The sequence below is a fragment of the Pleurodeles waltl genome, chromosome 6, assembly GCF_031143425.1.
Source record: "Pleurodeles waltl isolate 20211129_DDA chromosome 6, aPleWal1.hap1.20221129, whole genome shotgun sequence".
NCBI lineage: Eukaryota > Metazoa > Chordata > Amphibia > Caudata > Salamandridae > Pleurodeles > Pleurodeles waltl.
This window is the reverse complement of record NC_090445.1, coordinates 362,343,420-362,365,924: the sequence shown is the minus strand read 5'-3', so window position 1 is coordinate 362,365,924 and position 22,505 is coordinate 362,343,420.

The window sequence follows — 22,505 nt, the reverse complement described above, 5'->3', positions numbered from 1 at the left end:
CACCCTTTATGCCCTTTCTCCCGTTTGGGAACGTGGGCTCGGCGCCAGTGTCGGCGCCGGTGGCCGCTCCGATGGCTTCGGAGGGATTGGCCCCAGGGATTTCCATCCCGTCGACGTCGAGATTTCGGCCTGTGACTCCGGTGGGTCCATCCGTTTCATCTGCTCTTCAGTCGGCGCCGAAGTTACCTGTGGCGCCGGATGCGGCGTCGGTGGCTTCGGAAGATCGGCGCCGATCTCCGACTTCGGCGGAGGTATTGTCGACTCCGCGGATTGAGCAACGACTGCATTCAAGGAGGCGTGCTCTCCGGGTACTAGAGGAGCAGGAGTACCAACGAGCCCTAGAGGAAGGAGAGCTAGAGGACTCGGGTGATGGGCTGCGTGGACTGGAGTCGGCCAGTGGGCTGGACACTTCCCCTGAGTGGGACCTTTCGTCCCCGGGGGAATATACCGAGGAAGCTGCTTCCTTTCATACAGTGGTACGGAAGGCAGCTAGTTTTTTGGACCTGCCTTTGCCGGTGGTGGAGGCGAAACAAAACCTTTTGACAGAGGTGTTGCATCCGGCCTCAGCCGCGGCGGAGCCTCTATTACCTTTTAATGATGCTCTGCTGGATCCGGTTTTAGAGGTGTGGAAGAAGCCGGCATCTTCCCCAGCAGTTCACAGAGCCGTGGCCAGGAGGTATCGGACGGCTCCAACTGATCCTGGTTTCCTATCTAGGCACTCTACGCCGGAGAGCTTGGTTGTGCAGGCCTCCTGTTCGTCCAAGTCAGCGCCTGGTTCTTTTCCGACGGTGCCGGGGGACAGAGATTCAAAAAAGCTGGAGGCGCAGTCGAAGAAGATTTTTTCGTCCTGCAGTCTGGCTTTAAAAGCTACCAATGCAACCTGTATCCTGGGGAGGTATATTCATGCTCTGATGGATGACATCTCCTCTTCGTTTACAGAGCTTCCCCAGGGTCTTTTGGATCTTGTCTCTGATGCTCAGGCTGCTGCGACCCAAATTATCCAGACGGGACTGGATACCACCGACTCGGTAGCCAGAGCAATGGGCACAACTGTGGTGGAAAGGAGACAGGCCTGGCTCCGTAACTCGGGCTTTTCGGCAGATGTACAGTCCACATTGTTGGATCTCCCGTTTGATGGGGACAAACTGTTTGGGGCTAAGGCTGATTCGGCCTTGGAACGGTTTAAGGAGAGCAGGGCCACGGCTAAGTCGCTGGGACTCCAAGCTCCTTCTTCCACGGCCTCTTCCAGATTCTTCAGGAGGTTTCGTGGATTTGGGCGTGGCTCTTCCTCCTCTTCCTTTCGGGGAAGATATCAGCAACCTGCCTCTTCCCATCCCTATAGATCTTTTAGGGGGAGAGGTAGGGTCCGCACCAGAGGAGCCTCTCAGCAGCACTCTGCCTCTTCCTCATCCTCTGGCGGGGTGCAGCAGGGGAAGCAGCCTTAGGCTTCCACCATTTCCAACTCACGCCTCTCCTGTAGGGGGAAGATTACAGCATTTTCTCACCAAATGGGAGACTGTTACGTCGGACAATTGGGTTCTCAGTGTTGTGGGAAAAGGCTACACCCTTCCTTTTCGGGAGTTTCCGCCCCTCATCCCGCCCCGCCCTTCGTATTGTTCACAAGAACACCTCCTGTTGCTAGAACAGGAGGTAGAAGTCCTCCTTTTAAAGGGCGCGGTGGAGTTGGTCCCGGAGCAGGAAAGGGGTCAAGGAGTTTACTCAAGGTATTTCCTGATTCCCAAGAAGGATGGTCGTTTGAGACCAATTCTGGACCTGAGGATCTTGAATTGGTTCCTCAAGCAGGAAAAGTTCAAGATGCTGACCCTAGCACAGGTGCTTTTGGCGTTGAACATGGAAGACTGGATGGTGTCTGTCGACTTGCAGGATGCTTACTTTCATATCCCGATACTCAAGTCACACAGGAAGTATCTCCGGTTTGTGGTGGGATCGCAACACTATCAGTTTGCGGTCCTTCCGTTTGGTCTTACTTCAGCACCTCGAGTCTTCACGAAGGTGATGTCGGTGGTTGCGGCAGAGCTCAGAAGGAAGGGGATAGCAGTATTCCCTTACTTGGACGACTGGTTGATCAAAGCCAAGTCCCCGGAGCTTGTGTTGCGTCATCTGCAGTCAACAACCCAGTTGTTGTTCGACCTGGGTTTTTCGGTGAACGAGCCCAAATCTCACCTAGAGCCCTCTCAGCGCCTCCTGTTCATAGGGGCAGTACTGGATACAACATTGGGTCGGGCCTTTCCTCCGCCTCAGCGGATTCAAGATATTCAGGATTTGGTTCCAATGTTTCGAAATGGAGCGGTAGTTCCAGTCCTCAAGGTCCTTCGTCTGCTCGGTCTTTTTGCCTCCTGCATTCTGTTGGTCACGCATGCTCGCTGGCACATGAGGGCTCTTCAGTGGTGCCTCCGAAGGCAGTGGTCTCAACACAGAGGGGATCTAGAGGGTACTGTCAAGATCTCCAGAGATGCTGCTGTGGATTTGAAGTGGTGGATTGCAAGCAACAATCTTTCACAAGGAAAGCCGTTCCAGCAGTCGCCACCAGTGACAACAGTCATAACGGATGCTTCCACTCTAGGGTGGAGAGCTCATCTGGGGGATCTGGAGATCAAAGGTCTTTGGTCTCCAGAGGAACAGATTTTTCACATCAATCTGTTAGAGTTACGGGCTGTACGTCTGGCTCTCAAGGCCTTCCTCCCTTCCCTTCGTGGTCAGTCGGTACAGGTCCTAACGGACAATACTACCACGATGTGGTACATAAACAAGCAGGGAGGAGTGGGGTCGTACCTTCTCTGCAGAGAAGCTCTTCGACTATGGTCCTTGGCAAAGGACCATCGGATTTGCTTGATAGCAAACCATCTGGCCGGAGTTTTGAACGTGCGTGCGGACAGTCTCAGTCGCCACTTCTCGGCAGACCACGAGTGGCGTCTCCATCCAGATCAAGTCCGTTTAATCTTCCAGAAGTGGGGGTTTCCTCGGGTAGATCTGTTCGCCACTCGAGAGAACGCGCATTGTCCGTTGTTCTGCAGCCTTCAGTATCCGATGCAGGAAGCGTTGGGGGACGCGTTTCAAATGACCTGGTGCGGCCAGTTGCTTTACGCGTTTCCTCCCATACCCTTGATTCCTCGAGTATTGAGGAAGATTCGCCAAGACCGGGCTCTAGTAATCTTAATAGCTCCGGATTGGCCAAGGAGGGTGTGGTACTCCGACCTTCTCCAACTCTCAACGTGCCCGCCGCTCCGTCTCCCTTTCAGGGCAGACCTCCTCTCACAGTCGCAGGGGCAGGTTCTACACCCCAACCTCCAGAGTCTGCACCTACATGCCTGGAGATTGAACGGGGCAACCTGAGTTCCTTCTCTCTCCCGCCTGAGGTAGTGGATGTTATATTAGCGGCCAGGCGACACTCCACTAAATCTATCTACGCTAATAGGTGGTCTAAATTTGTTGCGTGGTGTGGAGAGAGGCAGATTGATCCCTTACATGCTCATCTATCGGACATTTTGTCTTTTGCTCTATCTCTGGCGCAAAAAGGTTGTGCAGTGGCTACCATTAAAGGTTATTTATCGGCCTTGTCAGCCTTCATATGTCTTCCAGACCAACCATCTTTATTTAAATCCCCTATTGTTATCAGATTCTTGAAAGGTCTTCTAAATCAATATCCTCCAAAGCCATTCGTTATGACGCAATGGGATTTGTCCTTAGTCCTGACTTTCCTTATGGGGTCCCCTTTTGAACCTATGCATTCTTGCCCCTTGAGGTATTTGGTTTTAAAAACAGTCTTCCTGATAGCTATAACATCAGCAAGGAGAGTGAGTGAGTTGCAGGCCTTATCAGTAAAACCCCCTTATACAACTTTTTATGGGGATAAGGTGGTGTTGAGGACCAAGGCTGCTTTCCTCCCGAAGGTTGTTTCACCCTTCCATTTGGCTCAGGCAATTACTTTGTCCACGTTCTATCCTCCGCCTCATCCTTCCAAAGAGGAAGAAAGACTGCACCGTCTGGACCCAAAGAGAGCGTTGAGCTTCTTTATCGATAGAACAAGGGATTTCAGGCTGGAGGATCAGCTGTTTATTGGATACGTGGGCAAGAGGAGAGGAAAGGCAGTCCACAAGAGAACACTATCCAGGTGGGTTGTTCTTTGCATTAAAATATGTTACTCTTTGGCAAAGAAGGATCCTCCTGAGGGCATTAGAGCTCATTCCACCAGAGCTAAGTCGGCCACTTCGGCCTTAGCCAGAGGTGTTCCTGTGGTCGACATCTGCAAGGCCGCAACTTGGTCGTCCCTTCACACTTTTGCAAAACATTACTGTTTAGATTCTGAGGTTAGAAGGGACGGCCATTTTGCACGGTCAGTGCTGCAGGATTTCTTGGTTTGACCATTTAGGCACCCACCGCCGGGCGTGGTACTGCTTTGGGACTCTATTCATGAGGTGAGGAATCCACAGGTAGTTGTATCCATCAGAAGAACGAGTTACTTACCTTCGGTAACGACTTTTCTGGTGGATACATTAGCTACCTGTGGATTCCTCACGGTCCCACCCGCCTCCCCGTTGCCTTTATGGTCTTGCCAAGTAATCCTTGAGTGCGCTCCTCTTGGTCCTTGAGGGTGCAATAGATGTATATATATAATATATTTGTATATATATATGTGTATATGTGTATATATCTTTATGTATATACTTGGTGTGTGTATATATTTTAAAAGAGAGAGTTTTATATATATATATATATATATGTACATAAAAAGATTTACAGTTATTCATACAATGTGGTGTATTTTACAATATAATGGATGTTGCCTTGCTCTTTCATTGCATTGCCTGGTTGTTCTCATGCACGTAAAAAATGATTGGTACTGACGTCTGCACGTCGTCGAGGACCTCTTATTGCCTGTATGACGTCAGACGTCGTCGCGTGCGAGACAGTGACGTCCTCGTCGACGTGCAGAGACTAGTAAGAAGATTTCCGTCGAATGCTGGCGCCATGGGAGTATTCATGAGGTGAGGAATCCACAGGTAGCTAATGTATCCACCAGAAAAGTCGTTACCGAAGGTAAGTAACTCGTTCTTCTCTGTCGGACAGAAGGAGAAGTTGATGAAAGAACAGGAGGAAAAACAGAGGGAGGCAAGGCAGACGCAGAGGCAGACTCAGAGGCAGTATCAGGAAGAACACCAGAAGAGGCAGTCGATGTAGTACATAAAGTCGTAGGAGGTACAGATGGAGCAGGTAGCGAAGTCAGCGGCCCTTGAAGGGGCTGCGCCATAGTAGTAGGAGCCAACTGAAGAGGAGCTGGCGGCTGTGGAAGAACCTGAGGCACAATAACCGGAGGTTGCACAGCTATAGGTTGCGGAGGTGCTGTAGCATTCTGCGAATAAGGGGGTGGCGAACTCAACAAGTGTGACATTAAAGGATCTTTCTCAAGTTCTTTTGCTGCATCTTGCTGAAGAAGCAGAAAAACTGGATAACATTTATCGGTCACCAATTTACGTTGCCTGTGCAACTGCTCATTCATCTGTTCTTCTTCATCATCTTTAAACTGCATGGCAGCTTGCATTATCGAGATACCCTCTTCCCTCTTATTTCTCTTTGCTAATTTCATTTCCTTCTGTTTGGCTTCCTTACGCCATAGGCGGAAAGAGTCAAACATCGCCGGCCGGGCTTTCTTCTTAAAAAGTTTAACCTCCAGATTATCCAGAATCTCTGTGTCAAAACTACCATATTGGGGCCATTTTAAAACACCATCTTTCCTGGTGTATCGGATCCATACTTCATTATATATGATGGGGCCTATGCCATGTTTCACATATAGTTCATAGGTTGGAGTTCCAATCGGAGGAACCGGACACAAGTCCTCCAATCGGGAATCCCTATTATAACCAAGACAAAACAAATTTCCATGTCTGCTAAGACCAGGCATCTTCACTCTCTAGTCTAGTTTCAAACTTCAAAGGATTATCGAATACGATAGTCTCGTGAATACACGAATCCCTCGGCTTTGGTACTTGCAAGTTCCAAATCAAAGATCCCAAGGGGATACCAAACTAAGAACCAAACTAAGGACTGGGAGACGCTCCACTTATACTTAACTGAGGTATCGATGACGTCACCAGAAGACTCGTTTATCGTTTCGCTCTACCAAATCATCAAGGGTCCAAAACAGGGCGATAGTCAGGGCAGCAGTCCTTCGTAGCCGTCGGGAAGCGGGGAACCTCGCAGCAAAGACTTTCGGACCACGTCGACATACAGGGGTCGATGAAGTGGCGGCCTCCCTCCAGAATTTTCACACGAAGCTCCTCACGAACCTCTGGCTTGGACCGGTACCGCTGAAATCGCTCCACGTTGGGCACCAACTGAAGTACTGGGTTTTTCAGAACCCAGTGGTGCCAGGGAACACACCCTAAGACTTCGAGTCCTTCCTGTTTCAGAATACAAAAACACAGAGTCTTCTTGGTGAAGTCAAAGATCTTGTTTATTGGCTGCAGCCAGTAACAGGTATCCTAGAAGTACAACACGGTGTATATTCTCAGGAGACTGCTGCTCTTGCAAAGCTAACCTTCTCTTTTATACAAAATATTATGCTTTGGGCAAACATTCCTTATTTTACAGTTGACCATTCACATATTTTCACTACAAAGAAATAGCAGGGTTATGATGACAAGCCCATATTTCAGTTTGTCCAGCCCTCAATCAATTACCCGGCAAGGCTCAGTACTTTCATCAGATATCAACGGACCCCCAATATAAACAGGCACCTCCTCCTTGTAAAGCAAGTCATAAAGAAAGAAACAGGGACAGGTGTGTGTAAGATTAGGCATGGTTTGTGTGTGATGAAAGGTTTATGATGTGTTGTGCCTTGATACTAATCTCATTCGGCCACTGGGAAAGAAACTGGTCGAACAGGTTTGGCTTCAGGCAGTGGAGTCAGCTTGCCCAGGTCACAGAGGAGTCAGCAAAGATGTACATGTCCTTCAGACTCGTTTTCAGGATTAGACATTGGCCTATGTGAGGGCAATCACAAAATGGCTGTCGTTTAAATGGAACCCCAGAGTTTCAGGACGGAAACTCTGATATTCAGGTGATTTCGTCACCTGAATATGAATACAATGCTTGTGCATACTATTCTAATCATTCTCGGTCTGCTGATACCAAAATCGTTGTGATACGACGATGTTTATAACACGGGTCCAGAATTTTCAGTACCACAAGCCCCATGATCATGCCCTTCAATGTCTTGTTAAATCTTTCAACAAGACCATTGGTTTGTGGATAATAGGGTGTGGTGAATTTGTAAGTCACCCCACATTCATTCCACATGTGTTTTAGGTAAGCTGACAAGAAGTTGTTACCTCTGTCAAAAACCACTTTCTTAGGAAATCCCACTCTGGTAAAAATACCAATGAGTGCTTTAGCTACTGGAGGAGCAGTAGTGGACCTAAGGGGAATTGCCTCAGGGTACCTAGTAGCATGATCCACTACTACTAGGATATATTGATTCCCTGATGCTGTCCGAGGTTCAAGTGGACCCACTATATCCACTCCCACTCTTTCAAAGGAGACCCCCACCACTGGAAGTGGAATGAGGGGGGCCTTTGGATGGCCACCTGTCTTACCACTGGCTTGACAGGTGGTACAGGAGGCACAAAACTCCTTCACCTTCTGGGACATATTGGGGCAGCCCAGGGACTGTCAGAGTGCTCAATCACTCCCAACTCCAGCATCTTGTGGACTTCCACTTTAATGCTTTCCTTAACTTGGTCAGACTGTCTCAATATTTTGTTTTTGACAGGCATACTGTTTCCTGTGTCCACATCATGGGTACACAAGTGTGTCTGACCAGGGGTTAGGGAAAAGAGCTCAGCAAACTGCTGGAGGACTTGCCTGCAGTCAGATTGCTGTTGGCCAGAGAGGGTGTCTGAATAGATCACTCCATCTACTGTGCCATCCTTAGGGTCAGTGGAGAGGAGATCAGGGAGAGGTTCACTCTCTGCTTCCTGGTCCTCATCTGTAACCATTTACATGTTTACATATGCCCTGTCATGGAAGAGTTTTAGGCGGTTAACATGGATCACCCTCTTGGGGGTCCTGCTAGTGCCTAGGTCCACCAGGTAGGTGACCTGACTCTTTTTCTCTAGCACTGAGTAAGGGCCACTCCATTTGTCCTGCAGTTCCCTGGGAGCCACAGGCTCCAGAACCCAGACATTCTGTTGTTGGCTGGACTCAAGGTTTTTACTTGTCTTTTCTATGTACTCTGCTATCCTTGAACGTAGGCCTAGTACATAGTTCACTATATCTTGTTTAGGCTCATGGAGAGGTCTCTCCCAGGTTTCTTTAACAAGGGCTAGTGGTCCCCTAACAGGATGGCCAAACAGAAGTCCAAAGGGGGAAAACCCTACTCCCTTCTGAGGCACCTCTCTGTAGGCGAAAAGCAGGCATGGCAAGAGGACATCCCATCTCCTTTTGAGTTTTTCAGGGAGCCCCATGATCATGCCCTTCAATGTCTTGTTAAATCTTTCAACAAGACCATTGGTTTGTGGATAATAGGGTGTGGTGAATTTGTAAGTCACCCCACATTCATTCCACATGTGTTTTAGGTAAGCTGACAAGAAGTTGTTACCTCTGTCAAAAAACACTTTCTTAGGAAATCCCACTCTGGTAAAAATACCAATGAGTGCTTTAGCTACTGGAGGAGCAGTAGGGGACCTAAGGGGAATTGCCTCAGGGTACCTAGTAGCATGATCCACTACTACTAGGATATATTGATTCCCTGATGCTGTCCGAGGTTCAAGTGGACCCACTATAGCCACTCCCACTCTTTCAAAGGAGACCCCCACCACTGGAAGTGGAATGAGGGGGGCCTTTGTATGGCCACCTGTCTTACCACTGGCTTGACAGGTAGTACAGGAGGCACAAAATTCCTTTACCTTCTGGGAGATATTGGGGCAATAGAAATGGTTGACTAACCTCTCCCATGTCTTGGTTTGTCCCAAATGCCCAGCAAGAGGAAAGTCATGGGCTAAATTCAGAATTAACTCCCTAAACTCCTGAGGCACTACCATAAATAATAAAACGTTCCATATAATATTGAGAAGCGAGATAAAGTGTGGTTTTAGTTAAAACAAAATGATGAAAATGGTCACATTGATTCACGAGTCCATGGCAGAAAAGAGTTACTTTGTGTGTGCATGTATGTGCTCCTTGTGAAAGTGAAAAAAGGCCATCTCTCTCAGTGTAGTTAGCCATTGGCTAAAGTGGGCTCACTCATTGCTCCATGCTGTATGCTGTAGTGGGGCAAGAGAAAAATGTGAACGAGACAATAACGGACAAATGAATGAAGATGGCTGCCTGAAAGTACCTACATGTAAGTGTACAGATTGCACACCTCAAATGACAGAAAGACAAAAGATGAATGTTGGAGTAGAAGGTCTGTACCAAACATTATTGGCCTTTAGCCACTCCATAGACTTTGATGGAACTCTCAGCTTTCTAATGGATGTTAATGCAGGATAATATATGCTTTGCTTTTCAAAGCTCCAAAATGATGTTTGTATCTAAGCATTTTCAGAGCCTCGCCTCAGCTTGTACTCTCAAGTACCTTCCCATGTTTGTCTATTTAATTTATAAACAGAGTCTAAAACATGAATAAGCTCAAGTGATTTTGCAGTGCAGGCAGTAGCTAACCGATCTTTGCCTTAGGAATCTGTGAGATCTTTTCATGGCCATTAGGCTTGTTGGCTGTATGTCTTCTTCTTTCAGTCACCTATACTTTTTTCAATGCATGCTCTCTTTTGCAACAGATATGTGGTTTGTAAACAACTTGGACTCTGGAGAAATGACATAGCAACATTGTTGTAATTTTATCACAGTAACATTAGTAATTTTAAATAAAACTATGTATGATAGGAAAGAGCATAATGTGCAACAAAAATAAACGTTTTGAGACCCATGTGTATGTTTTCACATGCCTAGTGGAACTCAAATGAATTCTATTTTAGCAATCTGCACCTGAGAATTACTGTGTGCTGATGTTAACTAACTGAAAGGTCCTGTTACACGTGGTCCTTTACACATTCTTCTTGTCAATTGGCCAAGCAGCATATACTTTCATAGTGGCTAGCTAGCCAGTTGCCAGCATGTAACCTGGAGCCGCCACAAATCTCTCGTTACATCCAAAAAACGTTCTTTCACATTACTCCTGGACTCTAGCATTCTAATAAAATTGATCTGTACCTTTCACCTTGTCAAGATAATAGATCTTCTCTTCTTACACAAAACTCTTTGCACGAAACCTCTCCTTCCCTAAGATGTGACATCTTTTTCTCCTTTTTTCTCTACCTCATATTAACAGCCTTTCCAGGTCTTTTCTCTACGTATGGTTGACCCAGGGCTACCTCATAGTAATAATGTCAGTGCTAGTATATGCAAACTACCGTCCTGGACTCGTGATCAGACAAATTTTGGTGGACAATATTTTGCGTGTGCTCGTTTCTGATTCTTTTGGTCCATTTGAGTGATTTAAGGACTGATTTGATAATAAGGAATTTCCGTGTTAGGTTGCGGCTCTGTTAGCGCGTCAGACCTTAATAAGTAAACTTACAAGGGAGACGTGAATAGGTTGATAAACCTTTTGGCTCTCTTTGAGGTTTTCCCACCATATATCCAGTACATGCAGATCAATAATCAATATCAATCAATAACATTAGTAATAATTAGAAGTGAGTCAGTATTTGTCACACACAATGATCTTGCAGTCATGAATAAGCACACCTTTATGTAAAAGTTAGGATATTTATTTCCCTATATTAACAATGCTAGTGTAATGTAGGTTAACCTCAAAATCAATTTATAAACAAACACTGGCTGTCTGAAACGACGAAAGAATCACAATCTAATCAAAGCTTGAGCTACTACACATTCTAAAATTATAGTGCAAATTAAAAACAAGAACAGCGGTGCAAACGATATTACATACATTTAGGGTCAGCAAAGAAAATACATCAAATGTTACTCCATGTATTGAACTTCATTAGTGAGGACCCTAACTATCACCAGATTAGAATTAGCATGTTGGGTTTCATGCAAAACAATTTGGGAACACATCTAACTATGGTTCTATCAAAATAGCAGTTGGTACCTAGAAGCAAAAAAAATAGACATAGCAAACAACATCATAGTCAATATACCTATCCTCATTGTGGATCAGTAAGCTGTGAAAGTCTTCATCATCAGGACATCAGTGTGATCAGCAAGGCATCAGGATTCAGCATCAAAGTTCACAAAAGGCAAGGTCTTTTAAGCAATAAAGGCGGAAAATGGGCAAAATGGTCTATCTTTCCTCAGTGCAGTCTGGCTAAGTTAGATTTCCTAAAACTACTTCCCACATTCTAATTGGTCAAGGGATCGCATGTCCAATAAAACAAAAACTTAAAATCTACATTTCTACTAGTACATGGTTCACATGTCGGCGATTGGATCCTTTCGTACTGTTCTCAGCATCCGGCTCGTCAGGTAACAATATTTCTGATGGATACAAACTATCTGTGGATTCCTCACCTTATGAATTCACCCTTGCGCCAGCATCCGATGGAAAATCTTGTTCCCAGCTCTCCATGTCAACGAGGACGTCAAAATTGCATGGCTCCACGTGACTCTGTCTGACATCACCGTGCCAATAAGAGGTCCTCGCCAGTGTGCTTACGTCAGTTCCCTTTTTTCCGTGCCTTCGACGCTAGTGGTTTTCTCCTAGCTCTCGCTTCTGTTGGAGGTTTCATCTTATTGCTCTTTGTAGTTACAATGTCTCCCCCTAGGAAGTCCGGTTTCAAGCCTTACAGAGAGTGTGGGGGTCGCATGTCGGTCACTGGCCCTCATGACGATTGTCTTTGGTGCCTTAGTTCTGAGCATGATGTCGAGGAGTGTGTGTCTTGCCAGAGCATGAATCCTAAGGCTTTAAAGGAAAGGGAGGCCAATCTCTTTTTGGCAAAGGTAAAGACGGGTCCTAGGAGACGTCCCATACTTCTTCGAAGAAGCATAAGAAACGGCGCCATCGTGACTCTCTGCGCCGTTCGGCTCGGAGCCGATCAAGATCGAGGTCTCCATCTTGTCGGCGCCGTGCGACGTGGGAGGTGAGTCTGACGGTGACTCCCCAACCCCAGAGTCCTGAGGCTTCTCCGACGCCGTCCGTCTTTGAGGTTGTGGCACCTCCGGACAGTCCTCGATTTTAACCTGCTGCTCAGGAGTCCGATGTTCAGCAAGCACAGGTGCAGCAGGGAGACCAGCGGTATCCGGCCTTCCCAGCTCCGGGAGCGGATCCGGCGGCATTTTTGAATGCCATGTTTTCTATGTTCAACGTCATGGCCCCTGCTGGTTCACCGACTGGTCCCACGGGTCAATTGGCATTTTCGTTGGGCTACCCTACTCCGTACAAGGCGGCGCAGTTTATGCCATTCTATCCGGCTGAGGGTACCGGACCGGCACCAATGACATCGCCTCGAGGTCCTGTGAATCCCATGATGTCACGTTCTAGATCTATGGTGCTGATATCATCACCCCGTCAGCCTTCGTCGATGGTGGAGCCACAAGCATCTTCGGCGCCATTAGGATTTGTGCCGGCACCGGATCCGAGTGATGAATTCGAACGGAGTCAACGTTCCCCTCCTGTTCCTCATCAGGTGTTGAAGCCGGTGTCTTCGACGTCGGCAAATTCCATGTCGACGCCGAGGTTGGAAGCTCGATTGAGGTCATGCAGGAAGGTCTTACGTCTCTTGGAGGAGGAAGAATATCAAAGGCAGTTGTTGGAGGAAGGAGAGATTGTCAAGCCTTTGGGAGAGTATCAGGGCCGGGAGTCGGCCAGTGGGCTGGATACTTCCCCGGAATGGGACTTGTCTTCACCCGGGGAATTTACAGAGGAGGCAGCTTCTTTTCACTCGGTGATCAGGAAGGCAGCGGACGTTTTAAAACTTCCATTGCCTGCTGTGGAAATTAAAACAAACATTTTAACGGAGGTGCTGCATCCTTCTTCGGCTTCTGCAGACCCTTTGCTTCCTTTCAACGAGGCTCTCACGGAACCCATATTAGAACTTTGGAGGAAGCCTGTATCATCACCAGCGGTGAATAGAGCGGTGGCAAGGAGATATAGAGTGGCGTCTAATGATGCAGGGTTTTTATCACAACAGCCTACCCCGGAGAGTTTGGTGGTCCAGGCCTCTTGCGCTACAAGGTCTGCTCCGGGCTCCTTCCATGTGATTCCATCTGACAGGGAATCCAAGCGGATGGAACAATCCGCAAAGAAGACTTTTTCGTCTTGCAGCATGGCTCTGAAGGCTGCAAACGCTACCTGTGTGCTGGGTAGATATGTCCAGGCCCTCATGGACTACGCAAAGGCCATGGTTCCTGATCTGCTGCAAGATGGACAGAGATCAAATGGGAACTCCTGTCTGATGCGCAGGCTACTGCGAAACGAATAATTCAGTCTGGCCTGGACTCTACGGACTCGGTGGCCAGGGCAATGGGTACATCTATTGCTACCACGAGGCACGCTTGTTGAGGTCCTCTAGGTTTTCTTCGGATGTACAGACCACCTTGTTGGATTTGCCATTTGATGGGGAAAAACTGTTTGGAAATAAAGCAGACTCTGCCCTAGAGCGCTTTAAAGATAGCCGGGTCAAGGCGAAGTCTTTAGCATTGCAAGCCTCCTCCTGCTACCCCTTTTAGGTCCTTTCATAGGTTCAGGGGGTTTGGACGTGGGGCAGTTTATCAAGGGAGACCCCAGTCCTCGGTCCAGCAGCCTACCAGCCTCCACATCAAAAATGGTGTAAACTGACGTCAGCGCGCCAGCAGGAACCTCTTATTGCCACAATGACGTCAGACGGAGCCGCATGGAGTCGGGCAATTGTGACGTCCTCGCCGACGTGCAGAGCTGGAAAGAAGTGTCCGTCGAATGCTGCGCATTGGGGAGAATTCATTAGGTGAGGAATCCACAGGTAGCTAGTGTATCCACCAGAAAAAGCGTTACCGAAGGTAAGTAACTTGCTCATCAGTCCTTTAGAGGGCGGGGGAGTGTTAGAACAAGAGGGGCCACCCAGCAGCACCCTACATCATCCTCTTCCTCTGGAGGACAACAGCAAGGGAAGCAGCCCTAGTTTTCTCCCCTTTATGGACCATACTTCTCCTGTAGGGGAAAGATTAAGTCTTTTTCTCCACGAGTGGGAGTTAGTTACATCGGACTCATGGGGTCTAAATATTGTGAGAAAAGGATATACTCTCCCTTTTCAGGAGTTTCCTCCTCCCATCTCTCCCCGTCCCTCGTTTTGTACGGAAGACTATCTCCTGGTGTTACAGCAGAAAGTTCAGACCCTATTGTCAAAAGGTGCGGTGGAGTTGGTCCCAGAGCAGGAAAGGGGTCAGGGTTGTTATTCAAGATACTTCCTGATCCCCAAGAAGGACGGTCGTTTGAGACCGGTCCTAGACCTGAGGATTTTGAATTGGTTACTCAAACAGGAGAATTTCAAAATGCTGACTCTAGCGCAGGTACTTCTGGCGTTGAACAAAGAGGATTGGATGGTGTCTGTAGACTTGCAGGATGCGTATTTTCATATCCCTATACTCAGGTCACACAGAAAGTATCTCCGGTTTGTGGTGGGGTTGCAACACTACCAGTTTGCGGTCCTTCCGTTTGGTCTTACTTCAGCACCTTGAGTCTTCACAAAGGTGATGGCAGTGGTGGCAGCAAGTCTCAAAAGAGAAGGGATATCGGTATTCCCTTACCTGGACGATTAGTTGATCAAAGCCAAATCTACAGAGCTGTGTTGCGTCACTTGCGGATGACAACTTGGTTGTTCTTCAGGCTGGGTTTTTCGATCAGTGTACCCAAATCTCACCTGGAGCCCTCTCAACACCTTCTGTTCGTAGGGGCAGTACTGGACACAACATTGAATCGGGCCTATTCTCCGCCTCAGCGGATCCAGGATATTCAGGTTTTGATTCCAATGTTTCAAAATGGAGTGGTTGTTCCAGTCCTCAAGGTCTTACGCCTGCTTGGTCTGTTCGCTTCTTGCATTCTGTTGGTCACTCGCACATGTTGGCACATGAGGGCTCTCCAATGGTGCTTCCGCAGGCAGTGGTTTCAAAACAAAGGGGATCTCGAGGAGTTGATAACGATTTCCAGAGACGCTGCAGCGGATTTTCGATGTTGGGCTGTGAACGGCAACCTTTCGCAAGGAAGGCCGTTTTCACTGCCGCCGCCGGTAGCCACGGTCATGACGGATGCTTCCATTCTAGGGTGGGGAGCTCATCTGGGGGACCTGGAGATCAAGGGTCGTTGGTCTCCAGTGAAAGAGACTTTTTGTATCAATCTGTTGGAATTGCGGGCGATACGCCTGGCTCTCAAGGCCTTCTTCCCGTACCTTCGCGGTCAGTCAGTTCAGGTCCTGACGGGCAACACTACCACGATGTGGTACGTAAACAAGCAGGGAGGAGTAGGGTCGTATCTTTTCTGCAGAGAAGCTCTGCGTCTCTGGTCCTGGCTTCAGGATCATCGGATTTGCTCGATAGCGACTCATCTGGCCAGTGTGCTCAACGTGCGTGCAGACTCTCTCAGTCGGCTCCTTTCGGCCAATCACGATTGGCGTCTCCATCCGGATATGGTCCTGTACATCTTCCAGATGTGGGCTTCTCTGGTGATAGATCTGTTTGCCACTCGGGAGAACACGCACTGCCCGTCATTCTGCAGCCTCCAGTATCCGGTGCATGGAGCCTTGGGTGACGGGTTTCAGATTTCTTGGTGCAACCAGTTGCTTTACGCGTTTCCCCCATACCCTTGATTCCTCGGGTTCTGAGGAAGATTTGCCAAGATCGGGCTCAGGTTATTTTAATAGCCCCGGACTGGCCAAGAAGGGTGTGGTACAAGGACCTTCTCCTGCTATCTCTGTGCCCTCCGCTCCGTCTACCTCTCAGGGTAGACCTTCTCTCGCAGTCGCAGGGTCAGGTTCTACACCCCCACCTCCAGAGCCTGCACCTTCATGCCTGGAGATTGAACGGGGCAACCTGAGTTCCTTTTCTCTCCCACCAGATGTAGTGGATGTTATTTTATCGGCCAGGCGACACTCAACTAAGACCATTTATGCCGGTAGATGGGCAAAATTCATGGCTTGGTGTGGAGAAAGGCAAATTGACCCTTTGAAGGCCCACCTTTCTGATATTTTTTTATTTGCTTTAGACTTAGCAAAGAAGGGTTGTGCAGTGGCTACGGTTAAGGGTTATTTAGCTGCTCTGTCAGCCTTTCTTTGCCTCCCGGATCAGCCCTCGTTGTTTAAATCACCTATTGTAGTTAGGTTTCTTAAATCAGTTTCCTCCCACTCCTTTTCATGTGCCTCAGTGGGACCTAAATCTTGTTTTAACCTTTTTAATGGGATCACCTTTTGAGCCCATGCACTCCTGCCCGTTAAGGTTTTTAGTGCTTAAGACAGTTTTTCTTGTTGCCATAACCTCAGCTAGGCGGGTTAGTGAGCTCCAAGCTCTTTCTGTTAAACCCCCCTTTACATTGTTTTTCCCAGATAAAGTGGTGTTGAAAACCAGGGCGGCTTTCTGGCCAACCGTTGTCACTCCTTTTCATATAGGGCAGACCATTACCCTTCCATTTTTCTATCCTCCGCCTCACCTTTCGAAGGAGGAAGAGAGGCTTCACCGCTTGGTCCCTAAAAAGGCGCTTAGTTTTTACATTGAAAGGACGAAGGACTCACGCCAGGAAGATCAGCTGTTCATGGGGTACGTTGCACAGAGGAAGGGCAAAGCAGTCCATAAAAGAACTATCTCCAGGTGGGTTATCCTTTGTATCAAGATCTGCTACTCGTTGGTGAAAAAGGCTCCCCCTGAGGGTATCAGAGCCTACTCCACAAGGGCTGAGTCTGCTACTTCGGCCCTGGCAAGGGGGGTTCCGGTGGTGGATATTTGCAAGGCAGCAACTTGGGCGTCTCTCCATACCTTTGCAAAGCATTACTGCTTGGACCCTGGGGTTCGGAGGGACGGCCATTTCGCATGATCTGTTTTGCAGGATTTCTTGGTGTAATCAGACAGGCACACACCTCCGAGTGCGGTACTGCTTTGGGACTCTATATATAAGGTGAGGAATCAAAAGGTACTTTGTATCCATCAGAAGAATAAGTTAATAACCTTCGGTAGCGCTTTTTCCGGTGGATACAATAGCTACCTGTGGATTCCTCACAGTCCCACACGCCTCCCCGTTGCCTGTCTGATTGCATTAGGATATGTGGTGTATAGGTGTATGTATATTTTGATATTTTTCCTGTGCATATAAATGATGGTTTTAATTGTGTTGTATCATGAAGGCTTTATGTATATATGTATTTATTGGAGTTATTCTGGAGTCGGTTCTCACCTGTTTGCCTCAATGGCACGTAAAAAATGGGTGAAACTGACGTCTGCACGCTGGCGAGGACCTCTTATTGGCACGGTGACGTCAGACGGAGTCGCGTGGAGCCGTGCAATTGTGACGTCCTCGTCGACGTGGAGAGCTGGGAAGAAGATTTTCCGTCGGATGCTGGATCAAGGGTGAATTCATAAGGTGAGGAATCCACAGGTAGCTATTGTATCCACCAGAAAAAGCACTACCGAAGGTAAGTAACTTGTTCTGTTACAGCTTACTCTCCAGTCAGTATGGTCTTTGTTTTCTCCTGAGAAAGTCAGTCTCACACACATTCCGTTAACAATGTTGCAATAGCTAGTACATCATCTCCTAGCAAGCAGTTCTCATGAGAAATATTTTTAGCTACAACCACATGGACAGTACAATTTAATTATTTAATCAGCCACTTTATAAGTCGATTAAGAAATGCAGCTTGACATGAGGCTGTGCAGCTAGGCCAAGACCTCGCTAAGTTAAGGCCTACAATTAATAAAGCTAATACATAATGCATAACCCTTAATATGACATAATACTACATTAATCAAACATAAGCTCAGCATTTCATTATAATAATTGTGAACATTGGTGGCCACTCACGTGGGTACATCTTCAAATGCGTGCATTATTTTCCTCTAAGTTATGACATTTTCTACGCAAATTCAACACTCGGAATACATAAATAGTCATTAGTAAAATCAGCATTTACAATCCCTCCTCTGATGAGTAAATGTGTCATCACACTAAACCTTCTCTCACAAATATTTTCTTCTGTTGAAATTCTGTTATTTCCGTCCCTTGAAATCTCTGTTCCATTTTCAAATTTTCCATGAACAAATTTTCCCTTTTCTTTTCTTCCCTCCTCTGATTAATTTTCATCTTTTTCATTTTAATCCTTTTACACAATTTACATATCCCTAAATTCCAACTAAGCAAATCACAACAATCAATATCCCCTGTATTATTTTCAATAATATCCCTTTCCCAATGTTGCTCAGCCAATTTCACACTGAAGCAAATCCTTTGCCAGCTTTCTCCCACACACCTGGGGCCAGATGTAGGTAACCAAAAATTTGCGAGTCGGAAATTGCGAGTCTTTGCGACTCGCAATTTCCGACTCGCAAACAGGTATCCAACAAGAAGAAGCAACTTAATTTTGCGACTCGCAAATGAAGTCGCACCGCAGATTGCGAGTCCGCTGTTTGCGAGGTCGCTTTTTGCGACCTCCCTAAAAACGAACACGCAAATTGCGAGTGGGTGTTGCAAATTGCGACTGTGCTGCAAATTGCATGCAGGTGCAGCAGAACACTCTGGAAAACATTTCCTGGCGCTTGATGATGACATCACAGCCAGGAAGTTTACAAATACACCTGGGAGGAGGGAGGACCACACCCATTTCCAACTGCTGAACAACCACCAGGAGGAACAGCAGCAAGAATGGAGGACTCAGGCAGGAAGAGGAAACTCAAATTTTCAGAGAAGGAACTGGAGGTGCTGACAGATGAATGCTGCCAGCACTATGACCAACTATTTGGAAGGGCTACCCTCAGTGTGCCAGAGTCTGACAAAAGGAGGATTTGGGCTGACATCCAGGAGAAGGTGAATGCAATCGGGGTGAGCCACAGGAGCATAGATGAGCTGAAAAAGAGATGGTACGACCTGCGCTCCAGGACCAAGGAGAGGGTGGCAGAGCGCCTCCGGGAGATGAGGGGCACAGGAGGAGGCCCATCTACTGTCCCACCATCCACACCCATGGAGGAAAGAGTGCAACAGACCCTGGAGCCAGAGGCAGTAGCTGGAATAGGAGAGCTGGACACGTCAGCGCCAGGACCATCAACAAGTGAGTACCATGAAACATGCATGTACACCCATATCTGCCATACCCCCACCCACCCAGTACATAGCAGCATGCACAAAGAAATGAGCTCCATTTCAGACTAGCAACCACCAGAATGGTGCATTATGGGCAATGTAGTCCAGCAGGCAGCTGATAGGCAACAGTTTATTAGGAAGCATACAACAGATGTTAGATACTGACAGTGTGTTCCCTATGTCCCACAGGTCTCCCACAAGACATCCTCACCAGCCAGTCCATTCAGGGTGCAGAGGTCAGACAACAGGCATCACAAGACCCAGGAGCAGCCACCACAGGGCCCTGCACCACCCGACCACAGTCCCCTCCAGATGCACCATTGGACATTGTGGAGATTGACCCAGCACCCGGTCCCAGCCACAGTGCCAGCCAACAGGACCCTGATGCTCCACCACGTCGCAGACAACGTGTCCATGTCCCTGCAGTGTCCCAGGGTGATGTAGGGGACTCCTCTATGTCCACCGCCGAGGCAGCTCTCATCAGAGGTCAGCGCCTGCAAACAAGGCAGATGAGAGTGATATCCGGGGCCATGCAGCGAATGGAGAGAAATTTCACAACAGGGCTGGCACAGGTCCACACAGACTTCCAAAACCTGAACAGTCATGTGGGTGACCTTGCACTCTCCATCAGGCAACTAATGACTGAACTTGTTACAGAGAGAGAGAGTGTAAGGCGCCGTGAACGCCAACTCATCCACCGTTTGGACCGCATGGCTGCCTCAATCGTCCGCCTGGCTGTGAATACAACAGGGCTGTCACGCCGGACATTCAGTTTACAAGTAGACATGGGCCACTTTGCAGGCGATGTGGCTCGCGGCCTGGGACGGATAAGCCACACTGTGGACATGATGGAGGCAAGAAAGGTGGCTAGGGGCACGGCAGACACGCCTCAAGATAGTGAGGAAGGCTCCACTATCAGTAGTGCATCTGCCACGGACACCAGGGTATTGAGGAGTGGCAGTGCACGGCAGGGATCTGCTGACGCTCCAGGCACTAGCCATGCTGGGCGTCCCAGGCGTAGGAGTTGAGCTACGCACTTACGAACAATTGAGGCACATGAGGTTAATGTGTCCTCATAGCAGGTGGACATTTACAGCCCCTGACCAACAGTTCTGTTCTATAGTTATTTGGTTCACTTAATAAAAGTTCTTGTTTGTTCCACTTCACACCTGGGCTCTTTGTGTGTGACATTCGTGTGTGTGGTGACAGTTACCACATACCTTCCAAAGTATTGGTTTGCAATGTGGTCCCGTCTCTGTCTGCCTTGATTTGCAATGCTTCTATCCCCATGATGGCGATGTGGTAGCTCTTGCTCGTCATCCTCCGAATCTGGGTCTTCAGGGGTGAGATGTAGACCACGTCTGGTGGCAATGTTGTGCAGTATAGCGCATGCGCCAACGATCTTGAATGCTTTTATTGGGGCATACTGGAGGGCACATCCACTTCTGTGGAGGCATCTGAATCTTGCCTTCAACAGTCCTCTCTATAACATTTCGGGTCCTCCTATGTGCATCTTTCAACATCCTACCTAGAATGCCATCCCTTGCCAGATCAAAACCTAAAAACCACTTATCATAAAAACGATACACCAGCTAACTTACCCGCTATCGTTGCAGGTGACAAACCTTTATGAATCTAAAACAGAACAAAACGCATCACTCTTGCCTCTAAGACTCCCTGATCCTGACTCCACCATTCTTCCTTGGTCCCCCCAAAAGACCGAAACTCCAACCAAGCCAGAGGGTAGCTCCTCCTAGTGGACTCAGCTAAGTACTTCTCAACCAGCCTAACGACTATCATGCCTCCCATTCGCAAATCTCTGCTGGAACAGCTGTCTTGTGTTTGTCTGCGCCATTTGCCAGTTTGCGAAACCACTGCCACTGTGAACGAGACAGCAAATCTGCTATGGAATTGTTGACCCCTGGGATGTGTGTTGCCCTAAAAACTACATTCAGTCTGAGACAGATAAGCATGAAACCATGAAGCAACCCTGGCTGTTCACCAGTTCAACTACTGACATGTTATCAACGTGAAGCATCACTATCTGGTTAGAATCAGAGCAAGAATCTTTCTCTTAGCACATGTCCTTTTTCATAAGTGCCCGAAATTGAGTAGCCCATGATAATGACTTGCTGTTTTCTAAGGCATCTAAAACACAAAAAACACACACACACATACACACACACTCTCTCTCCCTGCTCCCTCTCTCTCTTTATGTGAATGACAAAAATACAATAACTTTTCTTTACCCAAGAAAAAAGTGAGAGAGAATTAGCAAAGGTATTACAGCAATTTTCAGAAGTGAGGTGGTGATGTAATTTGTCAGGTTTAAGGTACAGACTCTGTTAGTTCTGAGTCTCATCTAGTGTTTGGCTGGTGAACTTGCCATCATTCGGTGGGGCATCTACCACCTCCACCAACACAGAATGGAAAATGTGCTGTATCTGGATTGTAACAGCTTTGAGGTGGAGATTCTACCTACATAGTGGCTATTTTGATGAGTCACTTCAGTAGATCCCCTCCACCAAATAGGGGCACTGGAAGGGTGTACTGAAGCAGGAGCTCGGTCTAGGCTGAATGACATTCCACCAATGGTGACAAAGGTATCTCTGTGACAGACTGCTATGGAAATGGTCGTGAATGATCAAAGAAGAAAAACACTAGCCTAGACCGAGCTGTAGATCCATTGCCGTCTTGGGAGGGATTAGCTCTCAATATGGCCAAGCCAGCAGCAGAATATGAGGAGTCTCTGCTGAAGGTATGCCTGTCACCTAACATACACAAATACCTTGATTCTGAATAAGTGAAATTACTGCATGGAATCCCACTCTGCCTGATTCACACTGGGTAGGTTTTTCCACAGCTGCTTTATCCAGATGTGGGGAACCATGTTTGATTTTTCGGTGGCAATTGGAAATTCTGGGCCTTATTACAATTTTGACGGATGGAAATGCCCGTCCGCCGAAATCCTGATGGAGAGGTTATCAGAGTATTACCCATTAAATCAAACTTCCACAGGAGCAGATGCCTTTTACCCAACTCCCTCCAACAGATGCATGCTCAGTCTTTACTGACTATCTGAACCCTGCATCCACGAGGGGGAAAGGGGAATGCGAATAGAAAAAGAGAGACCACCTCCAGATCCCGTTCCAGCCTGTGTTTCCCACTTGAAGATAGGATGTTCAGTGTGTGCTTTGTAACCTGCAGCTTTCTT